The 26791-nt window shown below is 39.7% G+C and overlaps 1 protein-coding gene across 1 annotated transcript in view; it reads left to right on the forward strand.

Moving 5' to 3' along the window:
• Positions 1–241: 241 nt before the first annotated feature.
• The window catches only part of LOC143341754 (lysosomal acid glucosylceramidase-like), a 90168-nt gene continuing 63618 nt past the window's right edge, over positions 242–26791 (forward strand). The window contains exon 1 of the mRNA XM_076764911.1: positions 242–448. The gene's annotated coding sequence lies outside the window, so the exon portion shown is untranslated. The remainder of the gene's footprint in view (positions 449–26791) is intronic.

Here is a 26791-nt window from a genome sequence, read left to right on the forward strand (position 1 = left end):
ACACGGGAATACGGGAGGAATAAACACGAGATAAATAATTAAGTTGTTCGTTGCACGAAAATTTCGTAAATATTTTACCATCGAGTCGTATTACTATTTTCTTTTCAAATTCTGTTTCTGCTTGAATGTCACGCGTAGGAAGAAGGAGAAAAAGTGTGTTGGTCGTTTGTACGCCGACGTGGTCTTGACACGCGGCTAAATAAATACGACATGCCGTGGCACGATCGAATTAGTTGTACTTTAAACCTTGTTACAATATTATCGTTATCTAAGACGCGCGCGGGACAGACGGTGCGACTGGATTTCCACCAAGCTCGACAGTAATTGCCGTCCACTTGTTCAATTAACGCGTTATCGTTCGTATGAGTTTATTTCCTCGCGCTTGGTCGCGTAATTTCCACAATAAGGCGTCGCCTCGAAGTAAAACCGTTACAACTGCAATCCAAAGGTAAGATACGACCACGTTACGACCCAGTTATTGGCCGCTGATTCCGAATACAAAGTGGCTCGTTCGGTTTCTTAGTTATCGCGAAATCCATTTGTCGTCGCGTGGAACTGCCGCGCGAGTTTGATATCCGATGTTGCACGAGCGTATTAAATAACTCATTAGGCGTACTTTCCTATTTACAGAGATAGAAGGTGTTAAGATCACTCGAATCGTAAATCACGCCTGGCATAACCATATTCAAGCTGTCAGCGTGCTCCTCTGAAAGATAAAGAAACACTGAAATACAAAGTAGACAAATGGTAGCAGGTTAACGACCCAAGGAGGCTAATATTTCCTGATAAGAGCACATCTTCACGGATAATAAAGCTCCGCGAATATTTGTTGAATTTTATCAATCGCCACACCTTGTTCTCTAGTCAGATTATATTACTTTTCTTTGGTTCTTTTCTGTTTTTATTCGAAATGAAATTTCAAAAGTTCTCTCGATACTTCAGCGTAAGAAGAGCTAAAAACAAAGTAAACATCGTATATCAAAAATATATCGCGATAGGTGCGAGCAAACACGTAAATACGCTTATGTCGTTGATCTTGATTTAGACTCTAAGTACAAAGAGGAAATATGGTGATTTGCAAAACAGGGAAACAATTTTATAATAATAAAATTAACGTTCTTTAAAAGTCTCGTAACAAATGTTGATTCTACATCGAAAAATGGTATCGAGTCGTTGTGAAAATACGAACAGTTTTTCTTTGATCTATCGTCTTGCCGTTTCAAGACCGCGAGCTTTTAACGTGAGTCGACACCTAGGTAAATATACTTAAGATCAAGTGAAACTAGTAATACGTCGACCAATGCTTTCGAACACAAAGTAGACGGAGCAAACTTTCATCGTTCGAGAATAAACGCGGAGCAATAAAGCGTCGTGTGTGTGGTTTGAATACAGGATGTCCCATAAACTGTTGAAAGAACCGACGAGAGAGGGTGATTTCTCGTAAGAAGGGAAATCTAAATTGTCGACTCGATAAGGTTATAATATTGTTACATAGCAAGGCAAATTTCGTAAGAATCAATTTACGAGAATCGATAAAAATGTCGTTCACGATATTTTAAAGACTCTTTTAACAAACCAATCTTGCAAATTTCTGTGTTTGTCGTGTATATGTATGTATCCATTGACAGATTCAATTGATAGAAACGATAACGATTTCGAGGGAACAAAGACAAACACACGCTTGTTCTTTTGTTCTTCCCGATCGTCGCGTTCGTGACGTTTTTACTACGGTTTCCTGCGGGAATATATCTTCGCAGTCATATTGGTTTCTGATAATTAATCACGGGAATCTGTAGAATGGACGGATTCGCGTGCAACTGCTACACATCTATAGCTATATAGTATACGTTTTGAACGCGCAATAAGTTGTTGCAATTAATCATTGCAGAGGAAAGCTTCGATGATAATACCGTGTTATAAATACGCTACGTACGAAACATCCAATTTTATATACGAATAATTTTGATTTATACGCGATCGTATTATTCGTTGTTTCAAATAACTTTCGTGGGTCCATTCAAGTTTCAATTAGATTATGCAAATTTCCGAACTGATAAAATTCTTTTCAATTTTAAACATTTATTTTACAGATCGATCGTATTCAACGCGTAAAAATTAATAGAATGCCCGGCTGGGGATTCCACGGAAGCTAAATAAAACGCGAATAATTTCTTCGCCCGACATAAGTCGTCGTAAATAGACGAAGGCGAGATTTACCAACCAGTCTCGGAGATTTAAGGTACAGCACGTCGAGTGTAAATGTTTGCTTAATAAATTGGCCAGACGTCTCTACCCATCTCCAGAGACATCGGTCGTACATTCTCTACTTTGCGCGTTAAAGTATTTTGCTGCACGCTCGCGAAACATGTCATAGCGGAGCAAATATTGGCGAAAATTTTCAAAGAACCTTCTGGCAGATCTATCCCGGTATCCCGCTTGACTCTTTGATATCTTCGTGAAAGCGAGTATCGTATATTGTTCGATGATTTTCGATATTCACGAGCTTATTTTTCAACTATAAGTGAAATTTCCTGTACACAAACGCGGAGTACAAGCGAGCAAAGTTCATTAGCCACGGTCGAACGGTTGCTTTAACTAATACGATCGAGCATCAATTCGATTAGCGGCTCAAAGCGATACGGTTTCGTGATTTAAAAGAGTCTTGAAGTAAAGTGGTCGCGAGTTAAACCGACGCCTCGACTGCAACTTGTGGTTAACTCGGCTGACCGGACGCGAGGCAACTTTTGATTGAATACACCCACCGCCAAGTCCGCGATGAATTTCGTCTGGGAGTAGGTTCATGCATGCGTGATGAATGCGGGGAACTAAAGGGATTGGATTTAAACGAGGTAACTTTCTTTCAATAAGCTCTTCTTAGCGACCATTAAGGAGCTCTTGAAGCATGCAAAAGCACTACGAAGTTTCTCCTCGACAGTTTTATCCAGATATTCCCCTCGAAACGAAGTTACGGCCAGGCGGGAGTGCGACTATCTATCGATTCGAAAACGCGGCTAACTGTAAAAAAAGAAAAGAAAATTGCCCTTCTTACGCAGAGTGAACTAATATAATCAAAAGGGGATAAATCGATTTATCTACAGTCTTCGTTCTAAATTTCAGAAACGGTTACGATCTTATTGGTTTCAATTAGCTGTTCTTTCCGTATGGAAATTTTGCGCAAAGACGTCGTTAATTTTTCAAACTAATACAGAAAAGGGGATAAATCGATTTGTCTACGATTTTCGTTCTAAATTTCAGAAACGGTTACAATCTTATTGGTTTCAATTAGCTGTTCTTTCCGTATGGAAATTTTGCGCAAAGATGTCGTTAATTTTTCAAACTAATACACAAAAGGGGATAAATCGATTTGTCCACCGTTTCCGTTCTAAATTTCAGAAATGGTTGATCCTATTAGTTTTAATTAGTTGTTCCTCCCGTATAGAAATTTTGCGCGAAGGCGTCGTTAATTTTTCAAACTGATAGTCAAAAGGGGATAAATCGATTTGTCTACGATTTTCGTTCTAAATTTCAGAAACGGTTACGATCTTATTAGTTTTAATTAGCTGTTCTTTCCGTATGGAAATTTTGCGCAAAGGCGTCGTTAATTTTTCAAACTAATACACAAAAGGGAATAAATCGATTTGTCCACCGTTTCCGTTCTAAATTTCAGAAATGGTTGATCTTATTAGTTTTAATTAGCTATTCCTCCCGTATAGAAATTTTGCGCGAAGTCGTCGTTAATTTTTCAAACTAATACACAAAAGGGGATAAATCGATTTGTCCACCGTTTCCGTTCTAAATTTCAGAAATGGTTGATCTTATTAGTTTTAATAAGCTGTTCTTTTCGTATAGAAATTTTGCGCGAAGTCGTCGTTAATTTTTCAAACTAATACACAAAAGGGGATAAATCGATTTGTCCACCGTTTCCGTTCTAAATTTCAGAAATGGTTGATCTTATTATTTTTAATTAGCTGTTCTTTTCGTATAGAAATTTTGCGCGAAGGCGTCGTTAATTTTTCAAACTAATACACAAAAGGGGATAAATCGATTTGTCCACCGTTTCCGTTCTAAATTTCAGAAATGGTTGATCTTATTAGTTTTAATTAGCTATTCCTCCCGTATAGAAATTTTGCGCGAAGTCGTCGTTAATTTTTCAAACTAATACACAAAAGGGGATAAATCGATTTGTCCACCGTTTCCGTTCTAAATTTCAGAAATGGTTGATCTTATTAGTTTTAATAAGCTGTTCTTTTCGTATAGAAATTTTGCGCGAAGTCGTCGTTAATTTTTCAAACTAATACACAAAAGGGGATAAATCGATTTGTCCACCGTTTCCGTTCTAAATTTCAGAAATGGTTGATCTTATTATTTTTAATTAGCTGTTCTTTTCGTATAGAAATTTTGCGCGAAGGCGTCGTTAATTTTTCAAACTAATACACAAAAGGGGATAAATCGATTTGTCCACCATTTCCGTTCTAAATTTCAGAAATGGTTGATCTTATTATTTTTAATTAGCTGTTCTTTTCGTATAGAAATTTTGCGCGAAGGCGTCGTTAATTTTTCAAACTAATACACAAAAGGGGATAAATCGATTTGTCCACCGTTTCCGTTCTAAATTTCAGAAATGGTTGATCTTATTAGTTTTAATTAGCTGTTCCTCCCGTATAGAAATTTTGCGCGAAGGCGTCGTTAATTTTTCAAACTAATACACAAAAGGGGATAAATCGATTTGTCCACCATTTCCGTTCTAAATTTCAGAAATGGTTGATCTTATTAGTTTTAATTAGCCGTTTCTCCCGTATAGAAATTTTGCGCGAAGGCGTCGTTAATTTTTCAAACTGATAATCAAAAGGGGATAAATCGATTTGTCTACGATTTTCGTTCTAAATTCCAGAAACAGTTACGATCTTATTAGTTTTAATTAGCTGTTCTTCCCGTATGGAAATTTTGCGCAAAGACGTCGTTAATTTTTCAAACTGATAGTCAAAAGGGGATAAATCGATTTGTCCACCGTTTTCGTTCTAAATTCCGGAAACGGTTACGATCTTATTGGTTTTAATTAGCTGTTCTTTCCGTATGGAAATTTTGCGCAAAGACGTCGTTAATTTTTCAAACTAATACAGAAAAGGGGATAAATCGATTTGTCTACGATTTTCGTTCTAAATTTCAGAAACAGTTACGATCTTATTGGTTTTAATTAGCTGTTCTTTCCGTATGGAAATTTTGCGCAAATGCGTCGTTAATTTTTCAAACTAATACACAAAAGGGGATAAATCGATTTGTCCACCATTTCCGTTCTAAATTTCAGAAATGGTTGATCTTATTAGTTTTAATTAGCTGTTCCTCCCGTATAGAAATTTTGCGCAAAGGCGTCGTTAATTTTTCAAACTAATACAGAAAAGGGGATAAATCGATTTGTCTACGATTTTCGTTCTAAATTCCAGAAACAGTTACGATCTTATTAGTTTTAATTAGCTGTTCTTCCCGTATGGAAATTTTGCGCAAAGACGTCGTTAATTTTTCAAACTGATAATCAAAAGGGAATAAATCGATTTGTCTACGATTTTCGTTCTAAATTTTAGAAATGGTTGATCTTATTGGTTGTTATTTTTAGTTAGCTGTTCCTTCGTATGGAAATGTTGCTCGGGGGCGTCGTTAATTTTTTATCAGAGCGACGGGGTCGACGTCTCCGCGAAGATGACGAATCTTCAGAGGCGAAAACCGCATTCCGCGAGGGGGGTGGCTCTTTGTTTCGCTAATCTCAGCCGTGGACCGTAGATAAAGCCGAGGTCGCTAGTTCTAAACTCGCCCGGTGCTCAGGGCCGTTATGTCAAACCGTAGCGACAAGAGAGAGAAGAGAGAGTTATATTGTACTTAGTGGTATATAGGGACGCGCGAGGCTAGGCGAGGCGAGGCGAGGCATACACGTCTAGAACGTTGTTACGCCCTCGGCAACCTATTCAAACTTCTCACCCCTTTCGAGGAACCTGCGCGCACGGCCGCGCACCAATCATTAGTGGCCGCTTTTCTCTCCTTTCTTCTACACCTATGCTCTTACCTCCTTGGTCTTTGACTTCAACTTTCCCGCTCGAAAACTTATTAAACACGCGCCCGGACACCCTGTCTCTCGTTACCATATTAACTACTTAACTCATTGTCGACCCTTTCGATTAATAAACCACGTATTTCCCACCGATTAGTCAAATAAACTCGGCCAACGACGCCTCAACGTTCTCTTCCTGAACGCTGCAGTGCGTTTCATGGATAAACCAACCCCTTAAAATGTAAGGAATTTGATCTGTTGTAAATAAATTAACCTATAATAGTACTTTCTATTCCTAGACAGTACTATAAAAATAGATATTCAAATGCAGTTCCGTTAATTTAGTGCAATTAATAACTTAAGTGACGGATGTACTGTTCAATCTGTCTTTCATAAATATACCAACTGTAAACGAAATTCATTTATGTACCATCGCCACTACAAATTATATCGAAAATTCAATAATTGCAAGTTTTCATTTTTGTACATTTGCAAATTTTTGATTATTACAAAACATCAGGGGAACGTGCAGGCCAATTTAAAAGAGGGATACTATTTTCTGCAGTCTTGCATAAAAATTAAATTTGGATCATCGTTTTCTGCCCAAAAGGGTTTTAAGTAATTTTCCAACATATTTGTGCAATCCATGCTGTTCATTTTACTTGAAATGTTATAGATTCGTACATCAAAGAAACGCTTGAAATTTCGTATTTCACATAACCATTTCTATTATACACGCTAAAGTATTATAATTCATTCGTTTTATTTACTTAAATAGCATCGTACCTTATTCTAAAGATCATCATCGTAATCTTTTCCTAATCAGTAAAAATATTTAAATATAGACCGGTTGGTATATTTATGACACGTATTAATTTTCAATCACGTTTCGTTAAAACCACGCTGCAGAGACAGTATCTAAAATTCAACTGTCGTGCGTCATTTTTAGAAAGAATCGATACCCGGAGAACAATCTTATTGCGCGATAATTCAAGCTAGTACATCCCACCGTGCACGGTATCGCGTACACAGTTTTCCATGCAAAGTATGTCCAGATTGCGTTTCGACGTTGAAATTATGCAACCAACGAATCGCCGGGAATATCAGCGACGATATACAAATCGCGAGGTCGGCAGACACTGCTTTTAAATTACCGATAAGACCTGGAAATAAGCTGACGAGGATTTTCTAGCCGAATTATGCGTTCGATTTAATTTTCGACCCGAGAGCCGGATCACGGGGTCCTATTGGCTTATCCCCGCAACGTAACTCCGCGTTATAAAACGAAATGCACCACCCCCCCGTGTCAATATCTTCCCGACCTGGTCGTAAAACTTTTTCGAAAATTTAATGTCTCCAATAACCCGCGTATGAAAGTCGTCGTACTAAATTTTACGATTATTTGACGAACCACTTCCGTGATACGAGGCCGAACGTCGCGCGTATAGAATTGTTTAGCCTCTGTTCCTTTTTTTTTTCGCATTTTTTAATTTCGTTCCGCCAGACGCGATCGCGATATTGCGTTTCGAAAGAACGACCACAGCGCAGATTATCTTTCGTAGCTCCCGTTGGAAAATCCTGGAGCACGAAATCGCAGGGAAACGGCGACTAATCAAATCTTAACGCCGCGTAATAAACGCGGGAACTTGGTGAATTTACGAAGCAGACGCGAAACAAGCACGCGTTTCGCGCCCGTTCGGGGGTTTCGTAAATTCAGCTTCCCAGCGACGGCGTTAAGTTTTCCGTTCCGTTCAGACGTTGTTCGTTCCGCGAGGAAAATTTGCGAGCCCGTTGGCGCGCGTTGAACCGCGTCTCAACGACGATTTCATCGGGGACGAAGGAGGATCAGGAATATAGAAATTCGCGGGCAAGTTCCGTAGTAATCAGAGCACAGCCCGTTGCTGGGATTCGGATACTCGGCGTAAACTTGTCGTCCTAATCTGATTTCGTCAGCGACGATTTGCTGTTCGCAGTTTCCGTCGCCTGTATATCGGGGCAAACATTGCGCAGTTCGCGTCGTTCGATGCATAGTTAGCTGGACATTCTGCCAGGGAAGTTTGCTCGCATAGTTCTGTCCAGCTACGGCCACCCTGCGCATGCATCTTCCCCGGTTTGCTCTTCTAATCTTTCGACGGACAGCTGCACGAGCTATGCAGCAAACGCGCAAATTCTCGATACTTCTTTGTTGCGAAGTAACAAAAGAAACACTATATTCGGTGCACTGGACGTGTGTGATCGCCACAAGAAGGCTTCATTTGATAACTTGAACGTTCTTACAGCGTCTTTCCTTATCGAACGATAAGCTAATTCACAGAAACATCGTACCGCGAGCTTAGACACTCTCAATTTCACGGTTCGCTCGTCGAACAGCTAGTTTTCCCATCTCGACCCTGTCCATCCGAACTCTTACGAACCGAAAACTTACTCTTGTTTCCCGAAAGTCGCTTCGCGTTGGGCGAGCTCGAGTCCCTCGAAATTTGGAATAAACAATATCCGAAACTAGCGTATTCTTTTCTCCCAGCTACTTTTGCGCCGCGTTAAAACGTAATTAGGAAATAGAGCATCGGCAGATTGCATTTTCCTGAAAGTTCCCTTCTGAATTTCCATCATAAATTATTCCCAAGCGCCGGAATTCCTAACAAATTCCAAAGATTTGAATTTTTTCCCCGGCATTTCTCGGCTCTTCGTTCAGCAAGTTATTAACTTTCCAACCGGGCCGACGTTCGAGGGTTTCTTCCTCGAAGAAAGGTACTCCCAGGTCCATAAATAATCAGCCCGGTAGCAGAAGAAGCTACGCAGTTACGAAGTTCACAGCTAACGTTGCTACCGGCGTTCGGTTCCCGCGCTTTTCGAACGAATAAACAAACTCCGCCGACCCGGCTCGCAAACTCATTCGAGTTCATAAATTGCCTTTGACTTTGCTACCGCCTGCTCTTCAAGAACCATATATTCCTCGGTTAACAACGATGCTTTTCTGCCTCGTACGTTGCGTTGAAAAATGCTCGATAGAATCACTGCAATTATCGATTCGCGAAAACGGGCGGTCGAATTGTAAATTCGAAAAGTTTTAGTGATTATTTAATTTCGCGTGTTGCTTATTCCCGCGGTAGGATTGATTCGACGAACGGGTGGGAGGGGGAGGGGATATCGAGACTACGAATATTTAATGTTTTAATTAAACTGACGTTGGTACGTCGCAATTACGAACACGAATTAACGCGTGCGTCGACACACAATATTCCGGCGAGGCTCGTATTTCGCGCGAATAATTAACTCTCGTCGAGCAAAAAATTTGTATTTCTCAAAGTTCGTTCGACGAGCAAAGGGACGAACCGTTGTTCTTTGAATACGATATAATATACAGGGTGTTCGACCACCCCTGGGACAGATTTTAATAGGGGGTTCTAGAGGCCAAACTAAGACGAAAGTCAAGAATACCAATTTGTGAGGCTTCGTTAAAAAGTTATTAACAATCAAATTCAAAACTTTCAAATCGTTCTGAAAAAATTATTTTCGGTTGCAGAGATTAATTACAATCATTTTTGGTCATTACACATACCTTCGAAATCCTGTCCAGTTTCGAGAAAAAAATTCGAGAAGGTGTGAAATTTTTCATCAAAATTAAAAAATTTCAAATCGTTCTAAAAAAATTATTTTTAGTTACGGGGATCCATTATAATCGTTTTTGGTCAATAGACATACCCTCGAAATCCTAACCATTTTCGAGAAAAAAATTCCTTACCGAAAATCTAATTTCAGGCCAGAAATGCTTCTTCGAAATGTCATGCGAATCTTTAAAACACCATAACTCCTGAACGGATTGGATGATTTTAATGTTTAAAAAAGCAAACTACGCGTATTTTGCTAAAGAATATGTAGAAATTGCAAAAATATTCGAAAAGTTGGTCCTTGACCCTGCAAAATGAGAAAAACCCCATAAAAATGGTCCAATTTTCAAACAGCCATAATTCCTACAATAGTGAATATATTTCAATGAAACTTTTTTCTGAAGTAGAGCTCATGGGTACCTACAAAAAAGTATTAGACAACTTTTCTGTAGGGCGTCAAACAAAATTATCAGAAATGAAAAACGAATTTTTAAGAAAAATCAACAAGGTGCCTAAATTTTTCGACGAAAAAAAGAAATTTCAAATCATTCTAAAAAAATTATTTTCGGTTGCGGGGGTCAATTACAATCATTTTTGGTCATTACACATACCTTCGAAATCCTACGCACTTTCGAGAAAAAAATTCAGTACGAGCGGAACTTTAAACGTTAATAATTTTTTAACAAACTCTCCATTAACAAATTGGTATTCTTGAGTTTTTTCTTATTTTGGCCTCTAGAATCCCTCATTCAAATTTTTCCCAGGGGTGGCCGAATATCCTGTATATTAATAACATTTCTAATTCAAACACTAAATTTTTCTTATACGATCTCAAGATATATAAATGTATTTGTAATCAGCAAAGTGCTCAATCAATTCTAGATGACGCCTTAACAGACTTCAGAATTGGTGCTCGTTAAATAGATTGTCCCTCAATCTAGATAAGTGCCATATAGTTAAGTTTAGCAATAAGAAAAATGATCCGATTTGGATCAAATGGTACGATCGAAGTTATTTCGAAAGGGACGATGCAAAATTTGCTCGACAGTTGGCACCACGGCGGAGAATGAATTTAGTACTTGTTTATACGGCTCGACTTTCTCGATTTATTCATGAAATATTCTCGACCCCGTCCTTCGTCGCCTATTCTACTCTTTTATGCGTTTCGCTTAGAAATCGCCTTTTTTTTCGCCGCTCGGCAGTGCACTTGGTAAAAATACCTTTCCATTTATAGTTTTCCAGAAACGCGCCTCGCGAGTATAGAAATGCATCTTGCAAAGTGCTTCGGGATTTTCCAACGGATCTTTACTCTTCGCTTCGATGGGTTCCTCGATGAATCGTACACCGACGCTTCCATTATATTGGAAAAAACTTTTGTGATATTTGTTCCGGGTGTCGTTCGAAGCACACTTATTTATACATCTTTTTTCGAAGCAACGCAATTTCTTACGAATTCCTGGTCGAGCAACATTGATTAAAAATTTCGGGGGAAAATAATTTTTTAACGAAACGAATTGGACCAGCGACGATTCTAACGTCGGAGAAATTTTACTAATGAGAAGGAAAGCGCGGCTTAAACGTCCGCGGCATTTGAAACACAAATTCTTTGAACGAAGTTACGACGGACTAACGAGACGACTTTGATAAATTGAAATTGTTAAAGCGCGGAGTAGCTACTGGCGTCGATGACAATTTCTGAAAATTCGTTGAGTTGGCTCAATTACGGCGGTAATTACCATCAGCGACGTCAAAGGACTAATTGGTAGCACGTTCGCGCGGTAAGAATACAACCATAATTTCTGCGTCCCCGGCGTTCCACATTTAGCGCTCGCGACTCGCAGGCGGTTATTTTTTTTCCTTTCGTGTCAGTTCTACTCGACTTGTTGGAATTCGCATTACGGTATATCCGTCGTAACAATCTTGGCTGCTAAAAACACGGTACGCATTCTTCCGGGAAATTGAATTCTTCAATTCTCGACGACGTTAGAACGATATGTGAGAATTATTCGAGGAATTAGAATTGCAGAATGCGACGATAAAGCAATGTTTCGAATCTCAATGACTGACTTACGATTTACGGGGATGTAAAAAAGAAGAATAAAATTATCTGGCTTCGGTTTGCAGAAACGTGGGCAGATGGTAACTGCAAAATGGTAGGAGAGGATGACTCGAAGCCAGGGATGCTTATAGACCTTAAACGAAGTATGAGGTGCTAAAGGAGGTAATCTTGAGATTCCATACGGTTCGTGTCAAGGGTGTAATTGGAGCCCGAAGGCAATCACGAGATTATCTCGGACATCGTTCGCTTGTCATGTCTCTCGACAACCTTTACACGCTATTACCTTCCGGTAGAAACAAAGGTACCCGGAGGAGGCTTCATTAAGTTGTCGCTCTAGCAACGAAGCGCCGATAGTTTCGGTTAAATGAAATACAGGTCAGCTATAAATACCAATCTATCGATGGAAAGTTTAACATCGACCATTTACGTTAGAACGCTCGGCTTCCTCGGATAAAGCCGAACAATGCACGCTCTGCTGGAGAACTTTCATGGCTAAAACCGCTTAGAATATTTGGACGCACTAGGGATAAGGGCAGAGAGGAATATCGATCGGAATCCAACGAAACCTTTCCGACCGCCAGTGTTAAGAAATCTCTGCCCATTTGGCGATCGATTTGCTAACTAAGCGTGTCTTCTACTGTAAAACGCGTTTTTTTAATGAAGAAACTATGCAAGTTCTTGCATCGATATACAGGGTGTTCGACCACCCCTTGGAAAGATTTTAATGGGAGATTCTAGAGGCCAGAATAAGACGAAAATAAGGAATATCAATTTCTTGATTGAGGCTTCGGTAAAATGTTATTAAAAAATTTCAAATCGTCCTGAAAAAATTATTATCGGTTGCAGGGGTCGATTACAATCATTTTTGGTGAGTAGACAAACCCTCGAAATCCTATGCACTTTCGAGAAAAAAATTCTTTACCGAAAATACAATGTCCGACACTGACATTCCGATTCCCCTGAAATTTCGAAAATTTTCAAATCATTCTGGAAAAATTATTTTCACGTACCCCCGAAATTCTACGTACTTTCGAGGAAAAAAATCAGCCAATTCGGAAAAGATCAAGCATGTGTAGCTCGATCGAGCAATACGTATACCTTCGTTGATTTTAGGAGTTCAGTGATACGTTTTTGCACGCATATTTCTAAGATTCTATCCTTTAAGAAAATGGGAAAGAAAAATCGAATTTTGAGGAGAATAAAGTCAAAACGGGCGCACGCTAGGCGCGCAACTTTTGAAAGGAACTTCGTACCGGGTGTTAACATCGAGCCGGCGAATTTCTCTCCTGGCAAATTTGATTTTCCGCTCGGCGTTGCTGACACGCAGACAATGGCCAGTATGGGCCTTCCAAAGTGGTGCACTCCCTCGGGCGTTAGCAGTCTAATAGCTTCCTCGTAATAATCGGCATAAAGCGCGGAGCTTCCCTTTTCCTCGTTTCTCTCGGGGAAGCGTCACGGCGGCTCTATTAAAGTATTTCGTCTAACTTCGCCTGGTTCTTTGAAGACCAAGGGAAGAGAAACGAGAATGCTTCTTCCCCCGGTAGAATATGTACGTAGCGCGGAAAGCTTTTCGTCGAAAGCCACGTCGCGCGGTAGTTGTATACGAGGAAACCGAGTGGCTTTCAGTCGCGACGATTCTCAAAGTACGCGTCTGCTTTTTGTTGTCTGTCCTCGAATGGAAGGAACCAACGGGGAAGGAGGGATCTCGTTGCAGATGCTGTTTCGAAGGAAGCGACGACGAACGGCTCGAAATCCATTTAACTGTAAATCGTTGCCCCGCCGACTTCCGTCGCGAACTAGGCGAAACACGGAACACGTTAAACAGTCCCGAGGTTTTCCTTTTTCGCGTGCACGCCCGGTTCTGCCTATGGGGAATTAACGTTGGGCTCGTAAGATCACGCTCGTAAATATTCATAGTTCCATCGAACGTTTTGTACAGAATATTTGCAGATTTGTCGCTTTAGAAATTTTTATTCGGCCCCGGTAATCGATATTAACGCGATAGCGCGGAATGAAACGAGCATCGATTATTTCGAATGAAATATGAACGAATCCTCTCGATAAATACGCGCGCGAATTCACGTACCACATATATTTTCGATCGACGTAAAACATACGTACGTAATGCGCATTCGACGCACCATAAACTACAAATTTCGAGCTCTACGAATGGGGATCCTATTTTACAATTCGTTGTTTTACACTCTGATTCTTACGGTAAAAGTAATAAATATATATAAGGTGGACTACGATTTCCAAACGAAGTGGTGAAACGGTACTAGAAAGGCAGTAATATTGGTCATACCCTTTCGAGTCATTAGCGACGACTTGGTGCTGGGTTCACTTCTTTTGGTGTGGTTATATTATGTGGTAGTTGTTGATTTCTTTTAGATATTTCTGGATACTTTCTATATGTTTCCGTGACATCAAGGCTGTAGGTGATGTTATCTTGTATTTTTGTCTTTGGACGTTGTATCTGTGATAATATGATTATCACAGATAAGGATGTGAATTTCGTTTGGAAGTTGTGGTCGAATGTTTGTATTTGTCAGAGAGCGTGAGCGACCGTACGTTAGGTCGAAGGAACAGTACGAATTGAGGATTGACAGAGAGAGGATGGAAACATATGTGAGATAAAGACGAGTGAAAGTGAGAGAAAAGAAAAAGGAAAAATTATACACTTACATCAGCGATTATTTGATTGCCTGTATCTTTTGTGTAGTGTGGTTGTTTTTGTTAATAAATATATTCTTGTTCATATAACTCACAGTATCTTCTATAGTAACATAGGTTACAGGTTGATGATTCGGTTTTTTTCATTAGGTACTCGTGTGTGTCCCGTTCGCAACCTTGTTATGATTATTCTTTCTATTAGATCTTTCCTCGTCTCATTATTGGTGATGTTAACTTGTATTTTTGTCTTTGGACGTTGTATCTTCTATAGTAACATAGGTTACAGGTTGATGATTCGGTTTTTTTCATTAGGTACTCGTGTGTGAATTTAGAGTGTCCCGTTCGCAGCCTTGTCATGATTATTCTTTCTATTAGATCTTTCCTCGTCTCATTATTGGTGATGTCAACTTGTATTTTTGTCTTTGGACGTTGTATCTTCTATAGTAACATAGGTTACAGGTTGATGATTCGGTTTGTTTCATTAGGTACTCGTGTGTGAATTTAAAGTGTCCCGTTCGCAGCCTTGTTATGATTATTCTTTCTATTAGATCTTTCCTCTTCTCATTATTGGTGATGTACGTGATGTTAACTTGTATGTTTGTCTTTGGACGTTGTATCTTCTATAGTAACATAAGTTACAGGTTGATGATTCGGTTTGTTTCATTAGGTACTCGTGTGTGAATTTAGAGTGCCCCGTTCGCAGCCTTGTCACGATTATTCTTTCTATTAGATCATTCCTCTTCTCATTATTGGTGATGTTAACTTGTATTTTTGTCTTTGGACGTTGTATCTTCTACATTAACATAGGTTACAGGTTGGTGGTCCGGTTTTTTTCATTAGGTACTCGTGTGTGAATTTAGAGTGTCCCGTTCGCAGCCTTGTCATGATTATTCTTTCTATTAGGTCTTTCCTCTTCTCATTATTGGTGATGTACGTGATGTTAACTTGTATTTTTGCCTTTGGACGTTGTATCTTCTATAGTAACATAGGTTACAGGTTGATGATTCGGTTTTTTTCATTAGGTACTCGTGTGTGTCCCGTTCGCAGCCTTGTCATGATTATTCTTTCTATTAGATCATTCCTCTTCTCATTATTGGTGATGTTAACTTGTATTTTTGTCTTTGGACGATGTATCTTCTATAGTAACATAGGTTACAGGTTGATGATTCGGTTTTTTTCATTAGGTACTCGTGTGTGAATTTAGAGTGTCCCGTTCGCAGCCTTGTCATGATTATTCTTTCTATTAGATCTTTCCTCTTCTCATTATTGGTGATGTACGTGATGTTAACTTGTATTTTTGTCTTTGAACGTTGTATATTCTATAGTAACATAGGTTACAGGTTGATGATTCGGTTTGTTTCATTAGGTACTCGTGTGTGAATTTAGAGTGTCCCGTTCGCAGCCTTGTCATGATTATTCTTTCTATTAGGTCTTTCCTCTTCTCATTATTGGTGATGTACGTGATGTTAACTTGTATTTTTGCCTTTGGACGTTGTATCTTCTATAGTAACATAGGTTACAAGTTGATGATTCGGTTTTTTTCATTAGGTACTCGTGTGTGTCCCGTTCGCAGCCTTGTTATGATTATTCTTTCTATTAGATCTTTCCTCTTCTCATTATTGGTGATGTTAACTTGTATTTTTGTCTTTGGACGTTGTATCTTCTATAGTAACATAGGTTACAGGTTGATGATTCGGTTTTTTTCATTAGGTACTCGTGTGTGTCCCGTTCGCAGCCTTGTTATGATTATTCTTTCTATTAGATCTTTCCTCTTCTCATTATTGGTGATGTTAACTTGTATTTTTGTCTTTGGACGTTGTATCTTCTACATTAACATAGGTTACAGGTTGGTGGTCCGGTTTTTTTCATTAGGTACTCGTGTGTGAATTTAGAGTGTCCCGTTCGCAGCCTTGTCATGATTATTCTTTCTATTAGGTCTTTCCTCTTCACATTATTGGTGGTTGATGGTTGATAAGAATGGTATTGGGAAATTATTATAACTAAAACGGTAGTTTTACCAAGTTTGCGAAAGCACGTCAACTGCAGGAATACCAGGGAAGAATCGCGAAAGTATAGAACAGTAGACGGTTTATGGTTGCAAACGATGGCGGTCTGGAGGAAACCGCATCATTTCCGATGTACCTTAACGTCAAAGGAGTTCTGTCGTTTCCGTGGTTTGACCAAAGGGAAAAGCAAGCTGCTCGTATTATGTCAAGGTAATTCGATGCGCACGGGTAAAGAAGGTCCGCCTTCCGAGTCGAGGGATCATTCGGTTCCTCAAACGAATCGATCCGGAACCATTGCCAGGCCCGACGTACGAAAGGAGCACAATGAATGAAGCAGAAATTGCGATTTTCAGCTTGACGTACTTTCCCGGCCGTTTTCTCCCGTGAGCCGCGGAATATAATTTCATGGCGTTCTACCTTTGCCGCGGCGTCCGCCGGAATAACGGGGCATTATTTTTCAGAAAATAGCGTCGCTCGCGTCGCGGCACGTTATAAAAATTCAACGGATTTTCGTTCGGCGAAACGACCCCTTCCAAACTCTGGTTTATCCGCTGCTTCCCGTTTAAAAAATCATTAAAACCGCCACAGCTCGAAATTTACATTAAGAAATTATATTTTAGCTCGGTACTTCCACCCTTTTTCCGCTAAATTTTGGCGCGACAAATCGCGATGCAACTGGAGCGGGACGAAAATTTACATTTTAATAAATAAAGTTGATCTAGTTACTGGCGCGTTTCCGTTACAGCGAACTCTTCGAACACAGTTCCGTCGTTAATCAGTTTCCCCTTTTAGCTACCTTCCGGATCGAATGGCAACGCGTCCCCCCGTAAAAGTGAATTATTCCTTTCGTACGGCGAATATACAATCAGCGAAGGAATTGCGATTCTTGGAGCGACACAGTTCGACGCTGCGGCGTGCGAATTCCCCGATGGTTCGACCCTTCGATGCGTCACATTTTAAAAAGCGCAAAGGTGCACGAGGTTGGAATCCATGGCACGAATGGTCGGACGGAAACTGGATTCCGGAATATAAGTTCTTCGATTTCGATTCGGAGACGCTGTCGTCGGCGTCAGACGCTCCGTGAAACTATCCCCGACGCCCGTTTCTTCTATTTCCTCTATTTTCGAACGGGCCAGCTCGGAAAATTTAACGCGAAACCGATATATTTCGACCGGCGGGACAAAAATATTCGTTTTTTTCGTTCCGTCCGACGTTTTAAGAAACACTCGCCCCGGTGGAAAAAGACGGAAATAAGTAATTCTTCTGGCCGTTCTATCGACGGTGTGCTCGCAATGTTATCGGTATCGGGTGGAAATATTGGCGGCTGATCGAGAGCAGAAACCTCGCTGGAAAATGAAACGAAAAGACGAGGTCCGCGCGGAATATGCAAGGTACGGTGTGGTATCTCGTCGAAGGAAATTTACCTCCGAGAAAATAAACGCTGCGCATGGTTACTCGCTAACGTGGCCCTTTTTTATTCTTCCAGTTCGTGACAAGTCAATCCTTTAATGGAATCGATACGCTCCTCTTCGCGATTCCATTAAACTGTTTGACGACCGCCGTTCCGTTAATTATGACTCGTTGAAGACTCGATGCTTTAACTGATTTACTTATTCGGTAATCGAGCGATCGTGATGGAACGATTCTTTCAGTATTTCGCGTATGAGCCAGAGAACATTTAAGACAGAAGCTCCTTTGTCGAGTCCCACTCGATATCTTTCCAACTCCAAACCAAAGAGATAATTAATTGAATCTGTTTGTTTAAATTGCCCTATTGGTTAACGTAAATTTCAAATAAAACACTTGAAAGTGTTAGGAGCTGCTGGTAACAAAATTGAAATATAATTCGGAGTGCAAAGGATTAAGGGGACCAGGCAGAAAGTAATAATATTTGGAAATTAAATATCAAAGTTTGATGACGTTGTGGTGAAAAATTTGGGAGATGAAAATGTCGAGCGCGACAGAACCCAAAACACCGTGTAAAAGGCTAATTTGTATCAATCTGACTGCCTGATCTCATTAACAGGAAGTGCTTGGAAGGAAGCACATATCGTAGACATTGTTGTTGAAAGTAAAAGTTGCTAATAGTTGCGTAATATCGCCAGGTGAAGTCGAGAGAGAGCGCATGCTCGGTTTGGTTCGAACCCCGTTATCGTTGCTGGGAAAAATAGAGCAAGAAACCCGAATGCAATCGTAGAGCGCCAAGGAAACGTTGAAATGCATGGACATCGAGCTTTTCCAGCGGCTCGATATCGTATCGATCCCACGGGTGGTATCGACTCCCGCGAAGAAACCGAAAACAGCAGAACAGCGAAACCATTGTACCAGATTCGGACACTTTCCATCGCGAGGCAAATCTAAAGAAAATACCTTGGATCGTAATAAATTCGAAACGTAATCGATGGGAGGCCGAGTACCGATAACAATTCGATGGGTTCGTTGTCCGCGAGACGGTACGACGTCGTAACAATGAAATTACCGGGCGGAAGTCGCGGTGCTCTAGATTTTAATTGGCCTCGACCGAACGAATCCTTTTCTCGATCCTCCTTACGACGCGGCGAACGTTTACTTCATTAGAGAATCGAAACGCATAATGGACGGAGACAGAAAAGGGGAACGCGAGCTGCGGCAGGTTAAAGGAGGAGAGAGACGGATAGTTTCGGGATAAAGGTAAAAAAAAGGACGACGTCCGGAACTTGAACGTCAACAATTTCCGTCTACGTTTCTACTTTTTAATTACAGAGTCGCGCGGGCCTCTGGGCGTTCGCAGCGGAGACGACAGTCCCGCTTGACGAGGCTGCCTCCGTCTGAATCCTCCATTCACGCCATTTTTTGCGGTCTTCCCATTACCGAGATTGTGTGTCTTTCGCTTATTCACCCTTCGTTATGTCTTCCACTCTTCGGCCTCGGCAACCTAACGATCCGGGTCCCTCTCGCGCCCGGCCAACGGGAACTGAAACGCTGCGAGCACACCCCCGCTGTTAACTGGATTTTGCGTAAGTTGGCCCGATTTTCGGCGAACTTTTTAATCAAAATCGTCCCGGCTCTTTGGCCAATCCAAATATTTTCACGAAACGCGGCGATTTTCGAAAGCTCCTGCCGAACCCGATACATTTTTCATGCGCAAACAGGGTATCCAATTTGCGGAGGGAATTTGCAAAATAAATATTTCTCGACTAACTATTCGGAAAGATCGGAGAAAACGTTGCGTACGCGGATATAGAGAAAATTTTAATGGAAAATTCTAGAGGCCAAAATAAGACGAAAGTCAAAAATATCAACTTCTTGATTGGGACTTCGTTAAAAAGATATTAAAAGATTAATTAGAAAAATTTCAAATCATTCTGGAAAAATTATTTTTAGTTTCGAGGGTTGATTACAATCATTTTTGGTGAAGAGCTATATCCCCGAAATCCTACTCATTTCCTAGAAAAAAATTCGAGAATGTGTGAAATTTTTCGGCAAAATTAAAAAATTTCAAATCGTTCTGAAAAAATTATTTTCGGTTGCAGGGGTCAATTACAATCATTTTTGGTGAAGAGCTATATCCCCGAAATCCTACTCATTTCCTAGAAAAAAATTCGAGAATGTGTGAAATTTTTCGACAAAATTAAAAAATTTCAAATCGTTCTGAAAAAATTATTTTCTGTTGCAGGGGTCAATTACAATCATTTTTGGTGAAGAGCTATATCCCCGAAATCCTACTCATTTCCTAGAAAAAAATTCGAGAATGTGTGAAATTTTTCGACAAAATTAAAAAATTTCAAATCGTTCTGAAAAAATTATTTTCGGTTGCGGGGGTCAATTACAATCATTTTTGGTGAAGAGCTATATCCCCGAAATCCTACTCATTTCCTAGAAAAAAATTCGAGAATGTGTGAAATTTTTCGACAAAATTAAAAAATTTCAAATCGTTCTGAAAAAATTATTTTCGGTTGCAGGGGTCAATTACAATCATTTTTGGTGAAGAGCTATATCCCCGAAATCCTACTCATTTCCTAGAAAAAAATTCGAGAATGTGTGAAATTTTTCGACAAAATTAAAAAATTTCAAATCGTTCTGAAAAAATTATTTTCGGTTGCAGGGGTCAATTACAATCATTTTTGGTGAAGAGCTATATCCCCGAAATCCTACTCATTTCCTAGAAAAAAATTCGAGAATGTGTGAAATTTTTCGACAAAATTAAAAAATTTCAAATCGTTCTGAAAAAATTATTTTCGGTTGCAGGGGTCAATTACAATCATTTTTGGTGAAGAGCTATATCCCTGAAATCCTACCCACTTTTGAGAAAAAAATTCGAGAAGGTGTGAAATTTTTCGTCAAAATTAAAAAATTTCAAATCGTTCTAAAAAAATTATATTTAGTTACAAGGGTCAATTACAAGTATTTTAGGTGAATAGACATACCCTCGAATTTCTACGCGTTTTCGAGAAAAAAATTCATTACCGAAAATATACTACGTGGCAGGAAATGTTTCTATAACTTTTTAACGAAGCCTTAATCAACAAATTAGTATTCTTGATTTTCGTCTTATTTCGGCCTCTAGAATCTTCCATTAAAATTTTTCTCAGATGTGGGCCGAACACCTTGTATATATAATTGAAAGGGGTGGAAACGGTAAAACTGCAACTGGACCGTTTATTATGAGTCAAATTTTAATTAATAAAATTATTATACATCTTGTTTGGACTAGAGGGGCACAGGGGAGGATCTGACCTGCGTCTTACACGCATCTACGGTGGTATAGATAGAATCATTTAACCCGAGTGTCCCCGGATAATGCGATTATGGTTATCCGAAGTACGTATAGGTGCAGCGATTACGGTTTACAATTAATCAGAATTAGTACGATTTGTGTAAGATTATAGGGGATGTATCGTAACGTATGGAGTCCGTTTCAATTACTACTGCGACTTCGATGTATCTTTTCTATATTAATTCCCTAATTAACGCACAGGCAGCGAATAGTGTTACGCCTGGCCGGATGTTGCTTCCTGGGTTTCGTGGTTCTGTAAACAATGCATCATCCGACACCGTGTAGTTATGCAACTTCCAGTTTGTAGTTATTGCCTGACGTAGCCGTTCAAGCCACGTACCAAAGCCATATTCGATCCTTAACCCAAATACAAATCCAATTTTGAATAATTCGTAAACGCGTTAAATTTCACATCGAGTATTATTTACATTAAAAACATATTATGTGATCTTATGTGTGTCGTGGACCCATCTTATATCAACCTCGAAGCTCCAACAAGAAGCGTTACAAATCGTTGAAACGAATAGGAACTTTTACAAAACCAGAAAGGGCATCTTTTTCCCTCCTTCCACGCTTAATTTCCGATGTCGTTCGGTATTTTACGGAAAAACGATTCTCCGCAGGTGTGAAATGCGGGTGCCCCTTTAACGGTTACTATTCTCTCGTCCGAGTCTTATCGAGAAATTAGAAGGTCGCTATCTCCATGGCGTCCAGCTCTCGAGAGACCAAGTAAAAACTTCGGCATCCCATTCTTTCTACTTCGCTGAGATAACACATCGAGTTAGCGATAAAATCACCCCAGACAATAAACCACGAGAAGAGAATACGTAATAAAGAGTCGCTTAAGGGGGCTCTTCTACTGTAAACGGCCAAAAATTCGGTGTTTTTAGAAATATGTATGCAGAAACATCACTAAATTCCTAAAATTAATAAAGGCTCTTAACGAGGCTCTGTATTGACACTAATTTCGACTATTTCTCGTTGTAAAAATTTGTGAATATTACTGGAAGAGTAATAAATATACAGGGTGTTCGGTCACACCTGGGAAAAATTTAAATGGGGGATTCTAGAGGCCAAAATAAGACGAAAATCAAGAATGCCAATTTGTTGATGAAGGCTTCGTTAAACAGTTATTAACCTTTACAGTTCCGAGCGTACTGAATTTTTTTCTCGAAAATGCGTAAGATTTCGGGGGTATGTCTATTCACCAAAAATGATTGCAATTGACCCCCGCAACTGAAAATAATTTTTTTAGAATTAATTAAAAATTTTTTTTTTCTTCGAAAAAATAAATAATAGATAATTTAAGTACCTACCCCCTGTCGATTTTTCTTAAAAATTCCTTTTTCATTTTTAGTAATTTTATTTGACGCCCTACAGAAAAGTTGTCTAATACTTTTTTGTAGGTACCCATGAGCTCTACTTCAGAAAAAAGTTTCATTGAAATATATTCACTATTGTAGTAATTATGGCTGTTTGAAAATTGGACCATTTTTATGGGGTTTTTCTCATCTTGCAGGGTCAAGGACCATTTTCGAATATTTTTGCAATTTCTACATATTCTTTAGCAAAATACGCGTAGTTTGCTTTTTTAAACATTAAAATCGTCCAATCTGTTCAGGAGTTATGGTGTTTTAAAGATTCGCATGACATTTCGAAGAAGCATTTCTGGCCTGAAATTAGATTTTCGGTAAGGAATTTTTTTCTCGAAAATGGTTAGGATTTCGGGGGTATGTCTGTTGACCAAAAATGATTGCAATTGACCCCCGCAACGGAAAATAATTTTTCCAAGACGATTCGAAAGTCTTTTTTTTCACTCAAAACTTTCACCACTTACTCGAATTTTTTTCTCAAAAGTGGGTAGGATTTCGAAAATATGTGTATTCACAAAAAATGATTGTAATTGACCCCCGTAACCGAAAATAATTTTTCCAGAACGATTTAAAATTTTTGAATTTAATTGTTAATAACTTTTTAATGTAGCCTCCATCAACAAGTTGGTATTCTTGATTTTCGTCTTATTTTGGCCTCTAGAATCCTCTATTAAAATTTTTCCCAGGGGTGGCCGAACACCCTGTATATGAGAAACGTCGATGCAAGAACTTACATAATTTCTTTACAAAAAAATACCAAAAACACATCTTAGATCTCAGAAGACCCCCTCAAGAGTCTGTTGGAAACCGAAATCAGTTACAACTTACGGCAAATTTCGCATTTTAAAATATCCAAAGCTTCCCACAATTCGTTTGACGCGTGACTCAGACCTTTTTTATAACTAGTAGTATAAGTCGAAAGGATTAATTTCCTCGACAAACTTTCCATAGGAAACGTAGGAGAGAAAACGAAAACCGTGTCTGACTGTAGCTGTGTATTATCTACTGCAGTGCCCGGTAGCGGCGCCGCCATTTATCACTGACAAAAGTACAACTGTAAAACGGCCGGATAACAAACTCGTTTAGTTATGTTAATGAAGCATTAATGCCGGCGATAAGGGGCCCGGTTTCTAAACGGGCGGCGAATTAAGCCTTAGAGAAAGAATTGCGTCGCAAAAAGGGCATCGCGAGGCGAAACGTAACGCTTTCAAGATGGCTTTAAACGCGCGAGTTAATTTACGGCGACCGATCGTGCGAAAATTTCATTCGCGGCAAGTGCAAGGTGTGGATACAAGAACGATGAATTCTGGTAACCTTTCGTACGAAATTTACACGGGGAAATTTTTTTTTCGCGTAAAAACCGTTGGCATGGAAAGTTTTGCGACCGTAAACGTCGAAATAACAATAAAAAAACGTAGCTTCGCGTATCGATCGCGGGGCTGCCCTTTACCCTTCGAACGATATTACAAAATTGATATAAGAAAAAAATACAAGAATATTTATTACACGCGTAACAAGTATCGCAGAGAGTATTTATTTTATTTGAAATCGAAAAGGTACAAAACGCGAACCGTCGACCGTAATTTGTGGACCCATTATTTTTGATTCGCGAACGAACGTTAATGCATTTGTAACATTATCAAGGCAGTAAATATAAAATATGTCGCGACGTAAAATGTATGTGCATTCCGTAGCTCCGGCGCGAGTAAATTCGTCCGGCCAATAGCGAGAAATAAAATGCGAAACGTAACCGGAATTAAATTTAGTACACATCGATTCGGAGAATTTTTACGGTTCCCATGTAAATACTTTACGGCTGGTTTTTTAATGAAAGCTTTGTTAAATTTACGTAGCGATCAATTCTACTGCGCTTTTGCCGTCCTGACGAACTACGGTACCCTTCGATTCCCGAAAATTTGCAGCAACGACGAAGCAAAACGAATTTTATACTGCAAAAGTTCCTTTCGTTGCTAAAATAACAGACATCTATTTTTCTTCCGACGTGAGCGGGCGTAATTTATGGAGGCACGTTCAGTTTCTATCCGAAGGTAGAGAGTCTATGTTCTACAAAAGTTTTAAAAATATTGATCCATTCTGTGTTATTTATACGATTCTCCAAACGACTTTTTTTCGAAACTTCCGCCATCGGTTAAGTAACTAAATTCGTTTTCTGACTTTGTGATGCATGCACCGGCGATAGTTCGTCGAATATAAATGTAATATCGTTTTGAATCCGGACTAATTCGACTGGTGGAGGTTCTCGATCGTCTATTTCGACGCGTGCACTTCGTCTGGTATAAACTTTACCGGTCGTTGTGGCAAAAATGTCGGAAAAAGCATCGTGGAAACCGTTCCCCTCGAAGTTTTTCGGTTCGTTGACGAAACAGATGTCGTAACTGGTTTAACTAGTCGTTACGTTCTTCCTTTTCACGGTTCGGCGGCTTTATAACTGCGAAACAGTGGCATCGCCCGCGACGTAAATTGGCCCCATAAATTACTTTTGATCGCTTCCTTTATCGTTTCGATGTCGCTCGTTGAATAACTGCGATTCGGAAAGAACGAGTGCACGTTCGGTGCTTATGGATTTCCTGCATCTTGATGCGAGTTTGTATCGTTTCGATCGAGATCTCTCGACAGTTGTAGTTTCGTTATTTTTCGCCGTCGAGTGTCACTTTGGAGCAAACTGACAGGCCTTCCAGGGGGGAAACAAAGTTCGCGACGTCGCCCTAGGGAACGTACCTGAAATAACCCTACGACTCTCGGTAGTATTATTGCGTCGGCATGCGTCTCCAATTAAGGGTTAGAGTACGAAAACACTCGAGCAACCGGTGGAGCATACTCGTGACATGGCTATACCGGCACCTACGCGTCCTTCAAACCGCGTCAGGAAACCTCTCCGCCTCTGTTGATTAATATAATGCAGCAGACAATAATAATAAGAAAACGGGGAAATCACAAAACTGAAAATTAAAGAAAAAGGAGATATTACGAGAAGAACGACCGACGAAGGCTACTTTATAAATTGCATTTAAACCACGACGAAGCTAACGAACGCAGAGAAAAAAATTAGTTTCAAATCGCGGACGAAACGGAACGCTCGGTTTTGTAGGCAGCGTCCCTTCGACGATTTTAATTGATCCATCAAGCTGAAAAGTTTCATTAAAATCAGCGAGAGACACTCGAGATGGCCCCCTCGCGAAACAGGAGGCTCGATCCTGTTGTTAGTCAGGGATGCTGGCAGAGATATCAAATGCTAGAGAGCTGTCGCGCCCTATGGCGTACGTCAGCTGGCGCCAAAGGGTAGCTGCAGCGAATTCCGAGGGGATCCGAATGCATAGCGGAAGGACGAGCTTGCCACGATCCTTATAATCGCGACACGGGGTCCTTATGCATAATAACGACCAGTTCCCGAGCGCCACTGAATTACATTTTTCCTGACACTCCGACTCTGCCCGTTGTTTAGACTACGGTTAGAGTCGACGTTGTCCGTTTCGCGAACTTTATTTCCCGACAGTTTTTCGCGAGCCTCGAAATAGCCGTTAATAAAAATGTCTGTGAAGACAATTTTCGCTATTTATATTAGATATTTAACAATTACTTAATATATAGGGTGTTCTGCCAGCCCTGGGAAAAATTTTGAGAGATTCTGGAGGCCAAAATAAGACGAAAATCAAGAATATCAACTTCTTGATTGAGGCTTCGTTAAAAAGTTATTAAAAAATTAAATTGAAAAATTTCAAATCATTCTGGAAAAATTATTTTTGGTTGCGGGGCTCAATTACAATCATTTTTGGTGAATAGACATACCCCCGAATTTCTACGCGTTTTCGAGAAAAAAATTCATTAGAGAAAATTTCATGTCTGACCATACCATTGATATGTTTCACTGAAATTTCATGCGTATGTTTAAAACATCATAACTCCTGAACGGATTGACGGATTTTAATATTCAAAAAGACAAACGCCGCGTATTTTGCTAGAGAATATGTAGAAATTGCAAAAATATTCGAAAAGTTGATCCTTGACCTCGAAAAATGAGAAAAACCCCATAAAACCGGTCCAATTTTCAAATTGCCATAACTCCTACAATAGTGAATATATTTCAAGGAAACTTTTTTCTGAAACAGAGCTCATGGGTACCTACAAAAAAGTATTAGACAACTTTTCTATAGGTCGTCAAACAAATTTTTAAGAAAAATCGACAGGGGGTAGGTGCCCAAATTTTTCGAGGAATATGAAAAGTTTCAAATCATTCCTGAAAAATTATTTTCGGTTG

This window comes from Colletes latitarsis, chromosome 1, assembly GCF_051014445.1.
Source record: "Colletes latitarsis isolate SP2378_abdomen chromosome 1, iyColLati1, whole genome shotgun sequence".
NCBI lineage: Eukaryota > Metazoa > Arthropoda > Insecta > Hymenoptera > Colletidae > Colletes > Colletes latitarsis.